Consider the following 14,348-nt stretch of genomic DNA (forward strand, 5'->3'; position numbering starts at 1 on the left):
CTTGAGACCGTGTTTCAGTGGTGGCTTCCAGAAAATCGAGACCTGTTCCCTTGGACTACGGCTTTCAGCAGGTGGGAAAAGAAACGTGGCCTGTTGAGCGGCCAGTCAGAAGACGCGTTCACCGAGTCACAGCAGCTGTTCCCAACAGCCTAATAACTCGCACTGATTCACTGAGCATTCGTAAGCTGTTTGTGAGGCTCACTGGAGGAGACTAATCACATTGCATACCTGGCAGCCTCAGTCTCCCAGGAATTCCAGGCCTTCAAGACTCCGGCAAGTAAATGTGTGAACTGAAGGATTTAGCTGACCTGTACATTTCACGGTTTCACTGAAGCAGTGGGACATCTTCAGCACATCCCAAAGCCCTTGCTACTGTCGTACCACCCTTGTGGGAAAGCGCAGCCCAGCTGCAAGAGGAAAGGAGCCACTCGGGGGGTCAGGCGCCTCAGCTAAAGGTCACAAAGCTGTTCCCTGATCTGCCAGCTCCAGTCTGCTAAGTCAGGTTTACCAAAACACGGGGCTGTATTTTAGAAAAACACATTCCAGTAGTCACAATTCTTTTTGGACACTGCAATACCTAGTTACTTAGTTCACCAAGAGTCACCAAAAGGTATACTTGTTCTGGAAAGTAATTGTTCTTCTCAGGGCACATTCATTTTCCTTCTTAAAAGGCATGTTACTACAATTTGGAGATTTTTTTTTTCCAAAGCAAAGCTGGGTTTGTTTAGTTTTATAGCAGAGAGAATTTAGAAAAGTGGTGAATAGATACACACCTGTCATCTCTTCAGAAATAAAATGAGACTGAGGTTCCACAGCATGCAGGGGTGGAATTTTTTTTACTCTTTAAATCTGTTGTCACCTTCTCTTTTGCAAATTATACTAAATGAGGAGGAAGTAAACTGACAAATATACAGTGTCTCATTTTTCCTAATAACAGCACTCATAGGGTATGGATGAAGGCAGTAAAAGCAGACACATTGATTAGAAAGTCAGAAGACCTCTCACATTTGCATTGAGGATTAAAAATGCAGTGTCTTACACTGCTGTTTTCTCAGGTATGTTCTGTATCAACACTTCATCAGTGACTTACCTGTTCGCTTGTGTTCCTATTCCAGAATGCAAGTGCAGGAGAATGAATTGAAGTATATTAAAAAACCCCAATGAACCAAACCAAACAAAAAAAAAAAGCTATATAGAGGTAGGAAGAGAGATCTGAGCAAAGCTTGGACACGGCACAATAAATGTGAATCATTAACAGGCAAAGAAGGGAGGAAGGGTTACAGGGGAGGACAAAGGTTATGGTAATATACACATAGGAGCAAGTCAGAAAGCTGTATTCTTTGGGAAGGTAGATTTTAAAAACCATTTTTTAAAAAAGTCTTTAAACTAGGAAAAGGACCTGATTAGTTTGAAAGTGTTTAGGTACAGCCAAAAGGCAAGTAATAAGTCAATACTAGTTCTATGTAGAATCAGGTATTTTACCTATGTTCTTAGATGTCTGCTGAAGGTAATATCTGAAGATACACCAGTGATATATGAGTGATGTAACTGCCAGATCAGTTACTGCCATGTAGTCTACATTCATCTTCCCAGAGGAGTTTTTGGTTTTGTAAGGAGGGGATGTTTTTAATATTCTTTCCAGGAGTAAGAAAACAGATAGGCTATTTAAGAAGGGAGGACAGTCACGTAGGACAGGAAAAAGAACTTCGGTTTGATATGCAATTAGTGGGGGGCTCTGTCAGCTATTTTAAAAACGTATGGAAGGAGGGAGGATTTCCTGCTTGTGTGGAGGAAGCAACACTCGAAAACAGAAACATAAACTTCATCCTCTCAAATCTACAGGAAAAAAAAAGAAAGAGTGGCACACTGGGAGAGTACAAGATTGAAATGTGTAGGCACTATATACAAAATGAGAAAAAATTTGATGGATGAATGTTTTATACAGTGTTTTCTCTCCCACTGGTGATACTAATGCAGAACTAGAAAACTCGTGCCACAGCTCAATTGATATTTATTTTTTTAGTATAGTGCTAAACAAAACAGCAGTCATGTTTTGTCTGGATGTCAAAAAGCTAACATATAATTTTCTTCTGCTTCATTAACATTTCTTTACACTCAGTTTTAATACTTGGATTCCTAACTTAATATGGCTCCAGATAAGCCATAGGTGTAGATAAGGACATAGAGTGTATCATCAGTAAGTTTGCAGATGACACCAAGCTACGCTGGAGTGTTGATCTGCATGAGGACAGGGAGGGTCTACAGAGAGACTTAAATAGATTGGATTGTTGGGCTGATGTTAATGGTCTGGGCTTCAACAAGGCCAAGTGCCAGGTCCTGCACTTGGGCCACAACAACCCCAGGCAATGCTACAGGCTTGAGGAAGTGTGGCTGGAAAGTGTCTGGCAGAAAAGGACCTGGGGGTTCTCATTGACAAGCGGCTGAATATGAGCCAGCAGTGTGCCCAGGTGGCCAAGAAAGCCAATGGTATCCTGGCTTGTCTTAGAAAGAGTGTGACCAGCAGAAGTAGAGAGGTGATTGTTCCCCTCTACTCAGCACTGGTGAGGCCACACCTGGAGTATTGTGTCCAGTTTTGGGCACCTCAATTCAAGAGAGATATCAAGGTGCTGGAGCGAGTACAGAGGAGGGCAACAAAGCTGGTGAAGGGCCTAGAGAATAAATCTTATGAAGAACACTTGAAGGAGCTGGGAATGTTTAGTTTGAGGAAGAGGCGGCTGAGGGGAGACCTCGTCAGTCTCTACAATTACCTGAAAGGTCATTGTAGAGAGGTTGGTGCTGGTCTCTTCTCACAGGTAATTAGCAACAGAACAAGAGGGAATGGCTTCAAGCTGCAACAGGGGAGGTTTAGACTAGACATTAGGAAAAAATTGTTCACAGAAAGAGTGTTTAGACACTGGAATAGGCTGCCCAGGGAGGTGGTTGAGTCACCATCCCTGGGTGTGTTTAAGGGTCATTTGGATGTGGTGTTGGTGGATATGGTTTAGGGGAGAACTTTGTAGTGTAGGGATGATGGTTGGACTCGGTGATCCCAAGGCTCTTTTCCAACCTGAATTGTTCTATGACTCTATGATATGCACAATGTATTCATAGTACTACAGTCAGAATTCACATTTTGTTCCCCAAAGATAAAAAAGCAGCAGAGCACAAAATACATGTCAAGCCCTCAGTTCCCCCTACTTCCAATCATGAGGCTCTTCTACCACATTCTCCCCCCCCCCCTTTTTTTTTTTTTTGCCTCCACACATTTTATTTTCAGTGTTGTTCACAGTTGGATGTAGACAAAATCAGGTGTTATCCTTATGACGCATGTAAATGGGAGCAGGAAAGACACCCGGCCCCATCTCATCTGCTGGAGTGCAAAAAATATTCACTGCTGAGGCAACCCAGCGGTCAGGAGCTTCAAACTGGTTTGAACAGATGTCTGGAGGCTGCACAGCCCTATGACCTTCCATGCTAATCCCAAGTATTTCCTTCTCTTTATGTCTTCCTATGGGCTACCTCTTCTCTCCTCTGGTTCTCCCATTTCCTCTCCCTCTCTGATGCACTATCTATCACCAGGCATCCGCAGCGGGGTCAGATTCCGCTCCTGCAGGTGAGAGAATGAGATTATTTCCTCCTCCATCTCCTCTTCCTCTTCCCCCACTACTGCCAACTCCCATCTCCCGCAGCAATCGGTGTTCTTTCTTAAAGCCTCAGGTGCAGGAACTATGTGATTACATAGGAATTTCATCTTCCATTGAGAATGACTTGTCCCTAGCTACTGAAAACTCAGCATAACAGCAGACAAATACAAATAACAATACACGTTTGGATGCAGGGAAAAGGTTGCTTCGATTTCTGAATGCTTGAACTTGATAATATGGTCCCTGTCTGGACTCCTCTTATGCTCAGCAGCACTCCATGCCAGGCATAGTTAAGGATCTGAAGCCTTCCAGCCAGAGCACACAGCCGTTGCCGTGCAAGGAAAGAGTAAGACCAAATGACATTTTTGTCTGAGTTGTTCAGGGCAAGAATGCTTGTGCACAGGGCAGAGGCACAGGAATAGAAGAATGAAGGCTGTGACAGCTCTGGATCCCTTGTGCTCACAATGCTGTAGGAATACTAGGGTTCAAAAAGTCTCTTTTTAGTAGCATTGCCTGTGTAAGTAGAACCTTGTGGAAGTATTATTATTAACTGATGCTCTGATCTTCAGACCTTGTTCATTGCAGCATACTTTGGAGCTATCACTGTTCCTGTCTGGTTGACAGACCTAGTGATAACCAGCTAGAGGAATGATTCACAACTATTAAAAGCCCAGAGGTGGTGGAAGGAAAGACCTAACTCACATGCAGCAATCACCTCTCACCTACATATACTGAATTGTTTGCTGGATCAAAACAACTGGGGCAGAAATAAGGTCCTAGGTTCCTAGTATGGATTAGTTTGGCTTCAGAAGAAGAGTAAGTTTAAGTGTAATTTAAACACAGAATACTTACAGAATAGATCTCATACTCATGCTAAATAATTTATATTAAGGAAAGGTTAAAAAAGGTGCATATATCAGCATTATTTTGACTGACTTAGCTTCTGTGGATGCCCATGGGGTGATATCACACATGGAAGATTAATGGAAGCAGCAGCTCAAAGCACTATATTAAGATAGCACAAGTAAGTAAAATTATCTTGGGGTCATTTTACAAAAGCAAAGGTTTTAGGAAGGAGCAAGAGAAAATTCTATCCTGTTTTAGGGTATCCAGCAACGTATCATAAGCCCAGTTTTGCTTTTTACAGCTACAGCCTCCTATGAGTCCAAGGCTAGAATGTTTTCACCTCCAAAAAACTATGTCTACATGGACAGAGACTAAGAGAAAATTACTGTGAGCTAATAGATAAAGACTCTTGAAGAGAATATTCAAATATGAGCATTACTTGAAATTCTAGTGACCTGCATGCCTGTGCCACATTAACTAGTAAAGAAAACTGAAAACCTTTAAGAATCTGCAAAATGATACAGTCTTTTTACTGTTATTAAATGTGCCCAGGTCCAGCCCAGGTTAGAAATTATTTGGACTCATTACCTGGTAGATACTGAGTTGTGCATTAATCATTCACTTTCTAGTTCCTGGTATTCACATGTGATGGATCATCAGCAAAACCTGAAGGATCAAGTCGAGAGCTAGGCCTCCATGGAATCCATCATTTCTCAGTACAAATACCTCTGGATCAGAGAAGAGGCATGGGGTTTCCCTCTGCAGATAAACAGGAGGCAGTAGTTCCCAGAAGAGTGAACTAGTCCACAGTGATAAGACTATATCAACTTAAAAATGCAACAGTCCAAATACTATAGTTGGATAGAGTGGTCTGTTCACCATGCAAGGAGGTTTTAAAATATGCGTATCATGTGCTGTTACTGGTGGTTACTGAATGGGGAGATTCTTTTTTATGAACTCTTTTGAAATGAATACTCTCTTTGTTGTTGTTTGTTGCATTTGCAAGGAGTTTTTGTTCCCAGATGTTTACTCTCAGCTCTGTAGTTCTTGTGGAAGTAGACTTCCCCAAATGTGGTCCCAGCTCTATGCAATGATTCAGAGTGGTTTTAGGCTGCCTGGCTTGCTAGTTGTTCTTGTCAGTCACCTTCCAGCTTTCTGAAAATGCATGTTCGTCTCGTGATTTCTAGACACAATGTCCCCCAGCAGCTCCCAGCTTTGTTAAGCTTCCCCTTGGTAGAGGAAGGTAGGGCATTTCACTGAGAGTGAAGAATCAGAGTCTTCAAGAGGAAAAATTCCAGCTAACACATGGACCAGCACTTTCCACTTGTCACTATCTTTCATCACCCTCCAAGCCCTGAGAGGTGGCAGTGATCTCACCCTTGTCATCTAAGAGCACCAAGAAGGAAAGTGGTCTCTTGAGGTTGCACTCCAGCTCTGTCTGAGATGCCTCCAAACATGCACCTGTGTTTTCTCTCAATGGCAATATCTCACACATTTTGGGCATGAGAGAACCACAAGTCTCTCAGAGCCCGTTCCCACCAGGGTGAAAGGGGCAGGACTCTTAGACAAAAACCTAGCAAACTCTTACACAGCCTTCAAAGCAAGTGACAACACATTTGAAAAAAATATTTGACCCATTCCAGATAAATCCTGTTTACTTTGCTTGCATGACTAGAGTTGCTAATGTTAGTAGGAAGATGAGCAGTACTCACTTCCTTTTGTGTTTGAGTTTTCTGTAACACGTGCATTTCTCACTTAGAAGTTGACAGACCTTTTCAAAAAGAATTTTTTTTTTCCCCATAAACCCAGAAAGCCCATAAATTATAGGCTTGCAGTAGTGATCAACAAGGAATAATTACCCCTATAACACAGCTAAGAGCATATGGAAGGATCTGCAGGACCCATGTCATGTACATACAGGAATGAATATGCTCTGGACTTGTGCATTTTGTTGTCAGACCACTGCAGTAGTGATGCTGTTGGTACTCAGAGCCTTCAAATAGCTGGCCTGTTAACACGCTTTTGAGTCCATAATTGTATGTAACTAAATTTGATCTTTACCTCTAGGAAACTGTGTTCGTGTGCCTACTGCTCTTTCTGTCTTGGGGCTGGCCCTTAACTCTAAGATTTGTAGCTTGCCATTTACTTTTCCAGGCTCGCCCTTCTGTGGTGCTCAGAAATAGGGAAGAAAATACTTTAAGTTTTGTTGCCATTAAGATCTCTGATCTTGTTTAGAACTTTAATTGGTTCAAGAATATGGGCAATGTCCTGAATCAGAGGGACACCTCACACTAGACCACTGTGCACAAAGCCTTATCCAACCTGGCCTTAAGCACCTCCCGGGAGGGGGCTTCCACAACCTTCCTGGGCAACCTATTCCAGCACCTTACCACCCTCTTGGTGAAGAATTTCTTCCTGATATCTAACCTAAATCTCCCTTCTTTCAGTTTAAAACTATTACCCCTTGTCCTGTTACTGCCCTCTCTGGTGAAAAGCCCTTCCCCAGCTTTCCTGTAGCCCCTTCAGGAACTTGAAGGCCACTATAAGGTCTCCCTGGAGTGTTGCAAGTGAAAAAATAGCTATGGATATCATGTGCTTAGGATACTGTGTCAGTTCTATCCCTTGGCTTTGCTATTGCCAGTTGAATATGAAGAACAATAGGAAAGTTATCAAAGCAACCAGGGATGCATTATTTTTATTACACTCCATTTCCTCATGAATGGCCCAAATAGTCAGTACCCTCCAAACATGACCAGCCTGAAATGCAAGTGAAAGCCAAACATCAGGCAAGGCTGGGGCAGTGTCTTCTGGTCAGTACCCCATCCTCTTTGACATGCTCTGTTTTCAGCAGTAAGAATGTACAACCCAGTGTGAACACTCAACCCAGAAGACATACTGCTAAGCCAGAAGTTCTCAGTTAGTTTTAACACCTCCAAATCCCCAAGGCAAGACCCAAGGAAGACACTGTGCAGGGCAGCAGGGTCATGCATGACCAGGAAGCACCCAGGAGCAGCGGGGGCTGCAGCTGAGGCAGGGGCTGCAGAACAGGAGTACCGAGCTGCTGGGAGCTGCTGAGCTGAACCCTGCTTTCAGTCCTGGGGCAGTCCTTGGGGGTCTCTGGCCCTCTCCCAGCCATAGTGTCCTGACAGGGCTGTCCCTTCATGGTTTATGTCCCCTCAGAGAGTTCCCAGGCTAGGGAACAGAAAAGCACATAGCCCCTGCAAGCTCAACCATTGCAAGGAGGATAGAGATGGTCTTGTTCGAGGAGTTATTACTGGTACCAGTAAGCATTCTGCTGTGGCTGCTCCCTGTCTCCTTACACTGCAACTGCTCATGAGAAAACACCACTGGAACTAGTCTTGGGCCATTTACTTTGCCTGGCAATCCAAGACTGGGATTTGCGTCTTTTTAATAAAGACATTTTTTCAAGGGGGCAAAAAAATTGCTGTTAATTCTTGAAATAAAAAAAAAAAACAATCAACCAATAACACTTAAAAAAATCTTTCTTGTTATGTATGATTTTCTTGCTTAATTTAGAACTTGGTTCCTTTCCTCTCCCCAGCCTGGGAGGGTGGGGCAGGGACCCATCACAGCACCTGGGAAGCTGCTGCAGCCCCATGGCTGAACTGGATGCCCCCATCAGCTCAGGTGCTGCTGGAGCTGGAGGGAGAGGTGGCTGCCCAGGTGTCATCTGTCACAGGAAGGAAATGCCTAAAGCAGCATCTACTTAAGGTTACCACCTCATAGATGGTCCTTTGCCTGGGACATCCCAATATTTTTCTGGTTACAGAGCAGGGCTTTGAGCTTAGGTTTACTCTGAAAAACCAAAGAAATGTTTGCCATTTTCTGTAATAGAAGTGGAGTTTAAATGAATTATTATAATAATATCTAGGGACTGTGTTTCTGAGATTTAACCACATGTAAACACAATCATAAGGAATATCAGTGTCAATGACTTCTCTGTAATTCTCAGACAAACTTTGCTTTTAAATACCACAGCAGATTTGACACAGCCAATGATAAATGGAATGCAATTAGTTCTACTATTTGCTTTGATGATATGCTAAATTACTTCTTACAACAGACCATTTATTATCCAAAGCTAATGGTTATACTCTTGCATTTAACAAGTCTAATATATTGTAAACCGTGGCAAACTGATAAGTTTCAAATTGAGATATTAAAGTCTTGAAAAAAGTCATTCCATGAATGATTTTCGTCTCATAAATCTTTGTCAATGCCTGAAAACATCATTTTCACAAAGAAATCTTAAACAGTAAGAATTTTGTATGTATTTCTCATCATTACATAAATAAAAAATGTTAATGATGCTGCCTCTTAGTGATTTACTGACACTTTATGAATATATAATCTTAAGTAAAATGTCTGAATGTGAATGTTTTTATGGCATTTTTAACATAATGTCTCTTCTAATTGTTACCAAGACAATTCTTACTTTTCCCCCCCTGAAATTATGTAGTTTATTATGGGAAATTTATCATTAAATTTATCATGGTAATTGAAAATTAATGAGGAGAGTGTAGTCCCTGAGAATACAAATATTTGATCTTATGAATTGTTAGCCTTTATATTGCAATGCTGCTTGCTATGGAGCTTACTCAAGCCGCTCTGCACTCTAAATTTCCATTATCACTCCTTTCCTTCAGTATATGCCTTCTTCATGTGGACCTAACCCAGCCTAGGAATGTAAATGCCTTACAAAATAAAAAGCTGGAAACAGGTAGCAGCAGAGCACCTGATCCCAGTATTTTGGCTGAAAACATAAGTCCCTGAGCTTAAATAAAAATGACTTGCCCAAATGTTACCATTACTGCAAGGTATTAAAGCTTGTGAATGTCAGGATTTTGTACTTTGATGCCTGTTGAAATTCCGTGGTGGTGAAAGCAGGGCACGCATAAAATACCAGATCTCCAAGACTCTGGAAACTCTTCCTGTAGAGTTAACTGCTACGATGCTGTCACAGTTCTGCTCAGGATCGGCAATTAAAGCAGTGACAACAACGCTCTCAGTCCTCTCCCTGTCCCACCCAGGTAGGGAAAGGAGAGAGAGAATATGGAGAGAGGCTTTTTGGATTGAAAACTAGACAGCTTTAATTAAATACTAATGATAATATAGATATGTACAAATACATACAAGTATGTGCAGGAATGTGCAAAACCCTATTGCCTCTCCGCACTGCCAGCAACTCCCAGGGCATCTCCTGAGCTGTGAGCAGTTCCAAAATGTCCTGGAGCTGCTGGAGAGAGAGGCAGAGCAGACAGGAACTGAGGGGAGAGTTGTGAGGGTCAGGAATACATGAGCCTGGGGATCAGTGGTGATGGATAGATGGAGTCTTCCCTGGACAACAGCCATGGATAGAAGAGAAGAAAGGAGTTGACTTCCTTGATCCATGAATTTATACTGAGTATTACGTAGTTATATGGAATTGGAATACTCTGGTTCCCCAACTTTGCTGTCTGTCTAGCCCACTCTTCCCTACAGGAGGGCTGTAGATATGACTGATGGCTCCTTTAGTGTCCAAAGCAGTAAACTCAACAAGCAGTGTTCTTGGTCTCTTGGCAGTATCTATAAACACTGAGCGTTATCAGTCCACGAGCTGGTCAACTTGCTGTGCTACTTAAAAGAGAGTTCACTGAAGAAAAAAAAAATAATCAGTAAAAAATAATCAGCTTCATCCTGGCTCAAACCAGGACAAGTGCAAAGAGTAGTGAGTTTGTTAACGAGCCACATTGCACTGACAGAGTCATGTCTTAAAATAATAACAATAACAATAATAATAAAAGCAATAAAAAGTTACCACAAGAGGGACTTTAAAAATTCAACTGTAACATTTATATATTTAAAAAAAATTCTTATTTTCCACCATATTCAAATCTCCTCTTATCAGCAAAGGTCAGGTCTGTCCCACCTTGATTTGGTTTATCCCAGGTTTCAAAATAATGGAGGCACAGCAAATTCTGGTTATTTAGAGAAAGTTCTTCCCTTTCATAATGTGAGGGGTTACAGATTGGGGGCATTTCATTCCCCTTTCCATGGTTACCTTACTAACAGCAAGCCAGGCCCTAGGCCACCCACAGAGGGTGCTCAGCCCCAGTTCTCCTCCCCTCACCTGGCCCCTCCCAAACTCCCCTTTGCTCTCCCAGTCCTTCCTCCCCTCCTGAGTCCACTCATGCCTGGCTGCCCTATCATGCATATCTCTAGTTGCATCCTCTTCTGCCTTCTGTTTATCTAATTGCTCAGGGATCTTTTTTCATCCTTGTAACTTTCCCCATTTTCTGAGCTCCATGTTTTCTTGCTTCTTGTTGTACAAGGGGACTCTCCTCAATAGTTTGATCCTTCTAAAGATGATAGGAGGAGGTGATCACTAGGGATAAAGGCAAACTTAGAAAATGTACTAGTGTTTTGTGATGAACACTTAGATGCACCTCAAATACCTTATTGTTCTCAGTGAAATCTAGCTATCATGGATTGTCTCTTCTGGTAAAGACTATGTAGAAATGTGGATGTAAGGGCATCTTAGCTTTTTTCCTGAGGAGAAAAATAAATGGACCAGACATTCAAATAATCTTTCTTATTCTGCTGTCCATACAATGTGTTCATAAATCTGTTCACCCTGGATAAAAATGGTAACTGCAACAATCCCAGTTGCAGGATGCTAAGATACTGATGTGCTCAGTACCCTTTAGAGCTCTGTCTCGTTATTGTCTCCGTAAGCTGTCTGGTTTCTACATTCTGGTCAGAAGAATATTCCCATCATCCAGATGACATCCTGTCTCCTGCTAACCTTTTGGCTGGGATAAATTTTCCTTGAGGTTCTCTGTCTAGATAAAAGAACCCTCAACAAACTCTGTGTGACTGAGGTAGGGCTGCCTGAAGCAGCAATCTCTGCTTCTCTGCTGCAAAACTCCCTCATGCGTATTCATCACCCCTGCGTTTATCACAGCAAGAGTCATAAAGAATTTTGACAGATGATACATCACTTCTAAACTTCAGTGTTTCAACAGAAATAACAGAAAGCAGCAGACAGCTGCTTCTTTTTCAGTTTCAGAGAAGGCTACAATAGCAGTCTATCTTTCCAGCAACTCAATCCCTTATACCCACCATACCTTCCCCTCGGCTCCGGTTGGATACAGCTCTATGATTTTAGCACTCCAAAGTCTCTGCATTTCTTCATCTTTTTCTAGAGAGTCACATTAAAACTCCCACCTGCAGCAAGTCTGGTCTTCATCTTTTTCTTTCAAGGAAGACAGATTTATTTAGCAAATAGAGTCCTCTTCTTGTGGTGGGAGGGCACTGGATAAAACCCACATTCCACTCATCATTTTTTTACTGCAGCAGAGTGGTCGCTTGCACCAAGATGAGGCATCAGCAGGACCTCAGTGGTCATCTGCACTGCTTAGCTGGATAGTAATGGCTTGGACCAGCTGCAGGGCTGCCTCCTCCCTCTTAGTCTTTGGCAGGCTACCATAGGTGAGGGGTGTTAGGGTACATGGGGAGACCTTGGGGCTGTGGAGAAGGAGGGAAACAGGGATGTGCTAGTGTGAGCTAAGATTTCGGCAGTATGAAAAATGAGGTACAAATCATTGGAAGTAGATGTATTTACTACTGTTGTCCATGGAGCAAACTCTTTCTTCCTACCACAATGTTGATGAGCTTGTATGGGATGGTGACAGCACAAAGCCATGGGGCCCACATCACGTTTCTCTTTGCCAGAGTCCCATATGGGAGATTTAAATCACACATCCACATGGCAACCTTAATGACCCCTTGAGCAAAGTATAAAAATAAAGGTAATAATAAAGTGCTGCAGTGGATTCCCTTGGGACATTGATGAGAAAGCAGGCAGCTCTGCTTCCCGCAAGACAGGAGCTGATTTCTTGTGATGACGGTACCAGGCTGTCGCTGCAGCTCCTTGCTTTGGCACGAGATGCCAGCTGCATGATACCATTAGCATTCCTCAGCAGCCAGAGCTTATGTCTCTCTCTGTGCACAGTGTTGGAAAACCAGGTCATTCTCTTGGCTCATCCTCCTCTGATCACTCCTCTTTTCTTCCCCTGCCGGGAAGCTGAGGACAGCATAATTAGTTTTCACTAATGTTCAGCTCTATGTGCATCTGCTTTTGGCACAAGCCAGAAGTGAAGTTTTCACATAGTTTCATGCTCTAATAGGAGGGAAACTTGAGACAAATTTGAGAGGTACCCATTTTCTTTGTATTATAATAATTCAGCTGATATTTTTCAGAACACCGCAAAGAACACTTATGACATGTTAAGCTCCCAGAACTCACAAACAGAGAATAAATGAGTGAAATTCCAATGAAAATGCAAAGTTATATACCTACCCATGCCAGGTAACAACTGGTACTGCAAGGCTGTCATAATGAGCAAGATGAAATTATGTCCTTAAGCAGAGAAACTGCCTGAAATTGCATTGAACTGCTTGGGGTTTTCAGGCAGATTACAATCCTGATATTCCAAAGAAGCTGCATGGGAAAAGAAAAAGTTAACTCAAAGTTCAGAACAAAAGTTCAGGTTTTCATAATAAGACAGTGGAAATGATGGCTTTTAAATGTGCAAGGAATGAATTTTGAGAGGACTATATGGATCATGGTGAAGAGAGATAAAGCAACAAACTTTACTAAAGGTCAAGTCATTTTGTGCTGTGGGTAAATACATAAACATAAATGTCCATGAAAAATAATATGGAGCCTCTGTATTGGCAAGGTAACCATATCAGTAATTAAAGCTGCATTCATGTATTTAAATGATGCTCTGAAAGTGCCACTGTAATGGCAGTCACAGCATCAACTGAAGCAAGTAAGCTGTGAGAGGAGGAGCTATGAGCTACAGGGACTCCTTGCCAGAAATGCGCTTGGAATTTAACATGCTGGGACACTATTAAAAATAACAAGACTTTAATAATAATAATAATAATAATAATAATAATAATAATAATAATAATAATAATAATAATAATAATAATAATAATAATAATAATAACAACAACAACAACAACAACCCCACACAATATTAGTGCCCACTACAATAAAATCATAGAACTATTAAGGTTGGAAGGGACCTTAAAGATCACCAAGTTCCAACCCCCCTGCCATGAGCAGGGAACCCTACCACTAGACCAGGTTGCACAAAACCTCATCCAACCTGGCCTTAAACACCTCCAGGGATGGAGCATCAACAACCTCCCTGGGCAACCCATTCCAGTTCCTCACCATCCTTATAGTGAAGAATTTCTTCCTAATATCTAACCTAAACGTCCCCTCTCTCAATTTAAAACCATTACCCCTTGTCCTAGCACTATCTTCTCTGGTGAAAACCCCCTCCCCAGCTTTCCTGTAGCCCCTTCAAGGACTGGAAGGTGCTATAAGGTCTCCCCAGAGCCTTCTCTTCTCTAGGCTCAACAGCCCAAATTTTCTCAGCCTGTCTTCATAGCAGAGGTGCTCCAGGCCTTTGATCATCTTGGTGGCCCTTCTCTGGACCCTCTCCAACAGGTCTGTATCTTTCTTGTGCTGAGAGCACCACAACTGTATGCAGTATTCCAAGTGGGGTCTGACCAGAGCAGAGTAGAGCAGTAGAATCACCTCCCTGGCCCTGCTGACCACACTGCAAAATCAACTGCAAAATCAACTAAATTATATGCAGTATTTCAGGAAATAAACTATGAAGCAGAGAATGCATCAACAGCTGTTTGCATCCCCTCATCACCCGGTGCACTCTTTGGAAGGAAGCACACCAAGTTTCAAGGAGCTAAATTGTGTCTTGTATACCTTGATGGTCTGGGAAAGATTAGGGGGACCCTGAAATTGCAGTTGGAATTGGT

This window comes from Apus apus, chromosome 2, assembly GCF_020740795.1.
Source record: "Apus apus isolate bApuApu2 chromosome 2, bApuApu2.pri.cur, whole genome shotgun sequence".
Lineage (NCBI taxonomy): Eukaryota > Metazoa > Chordata > Aves > Apodiformes > Apodidae > Apus > Apus apus.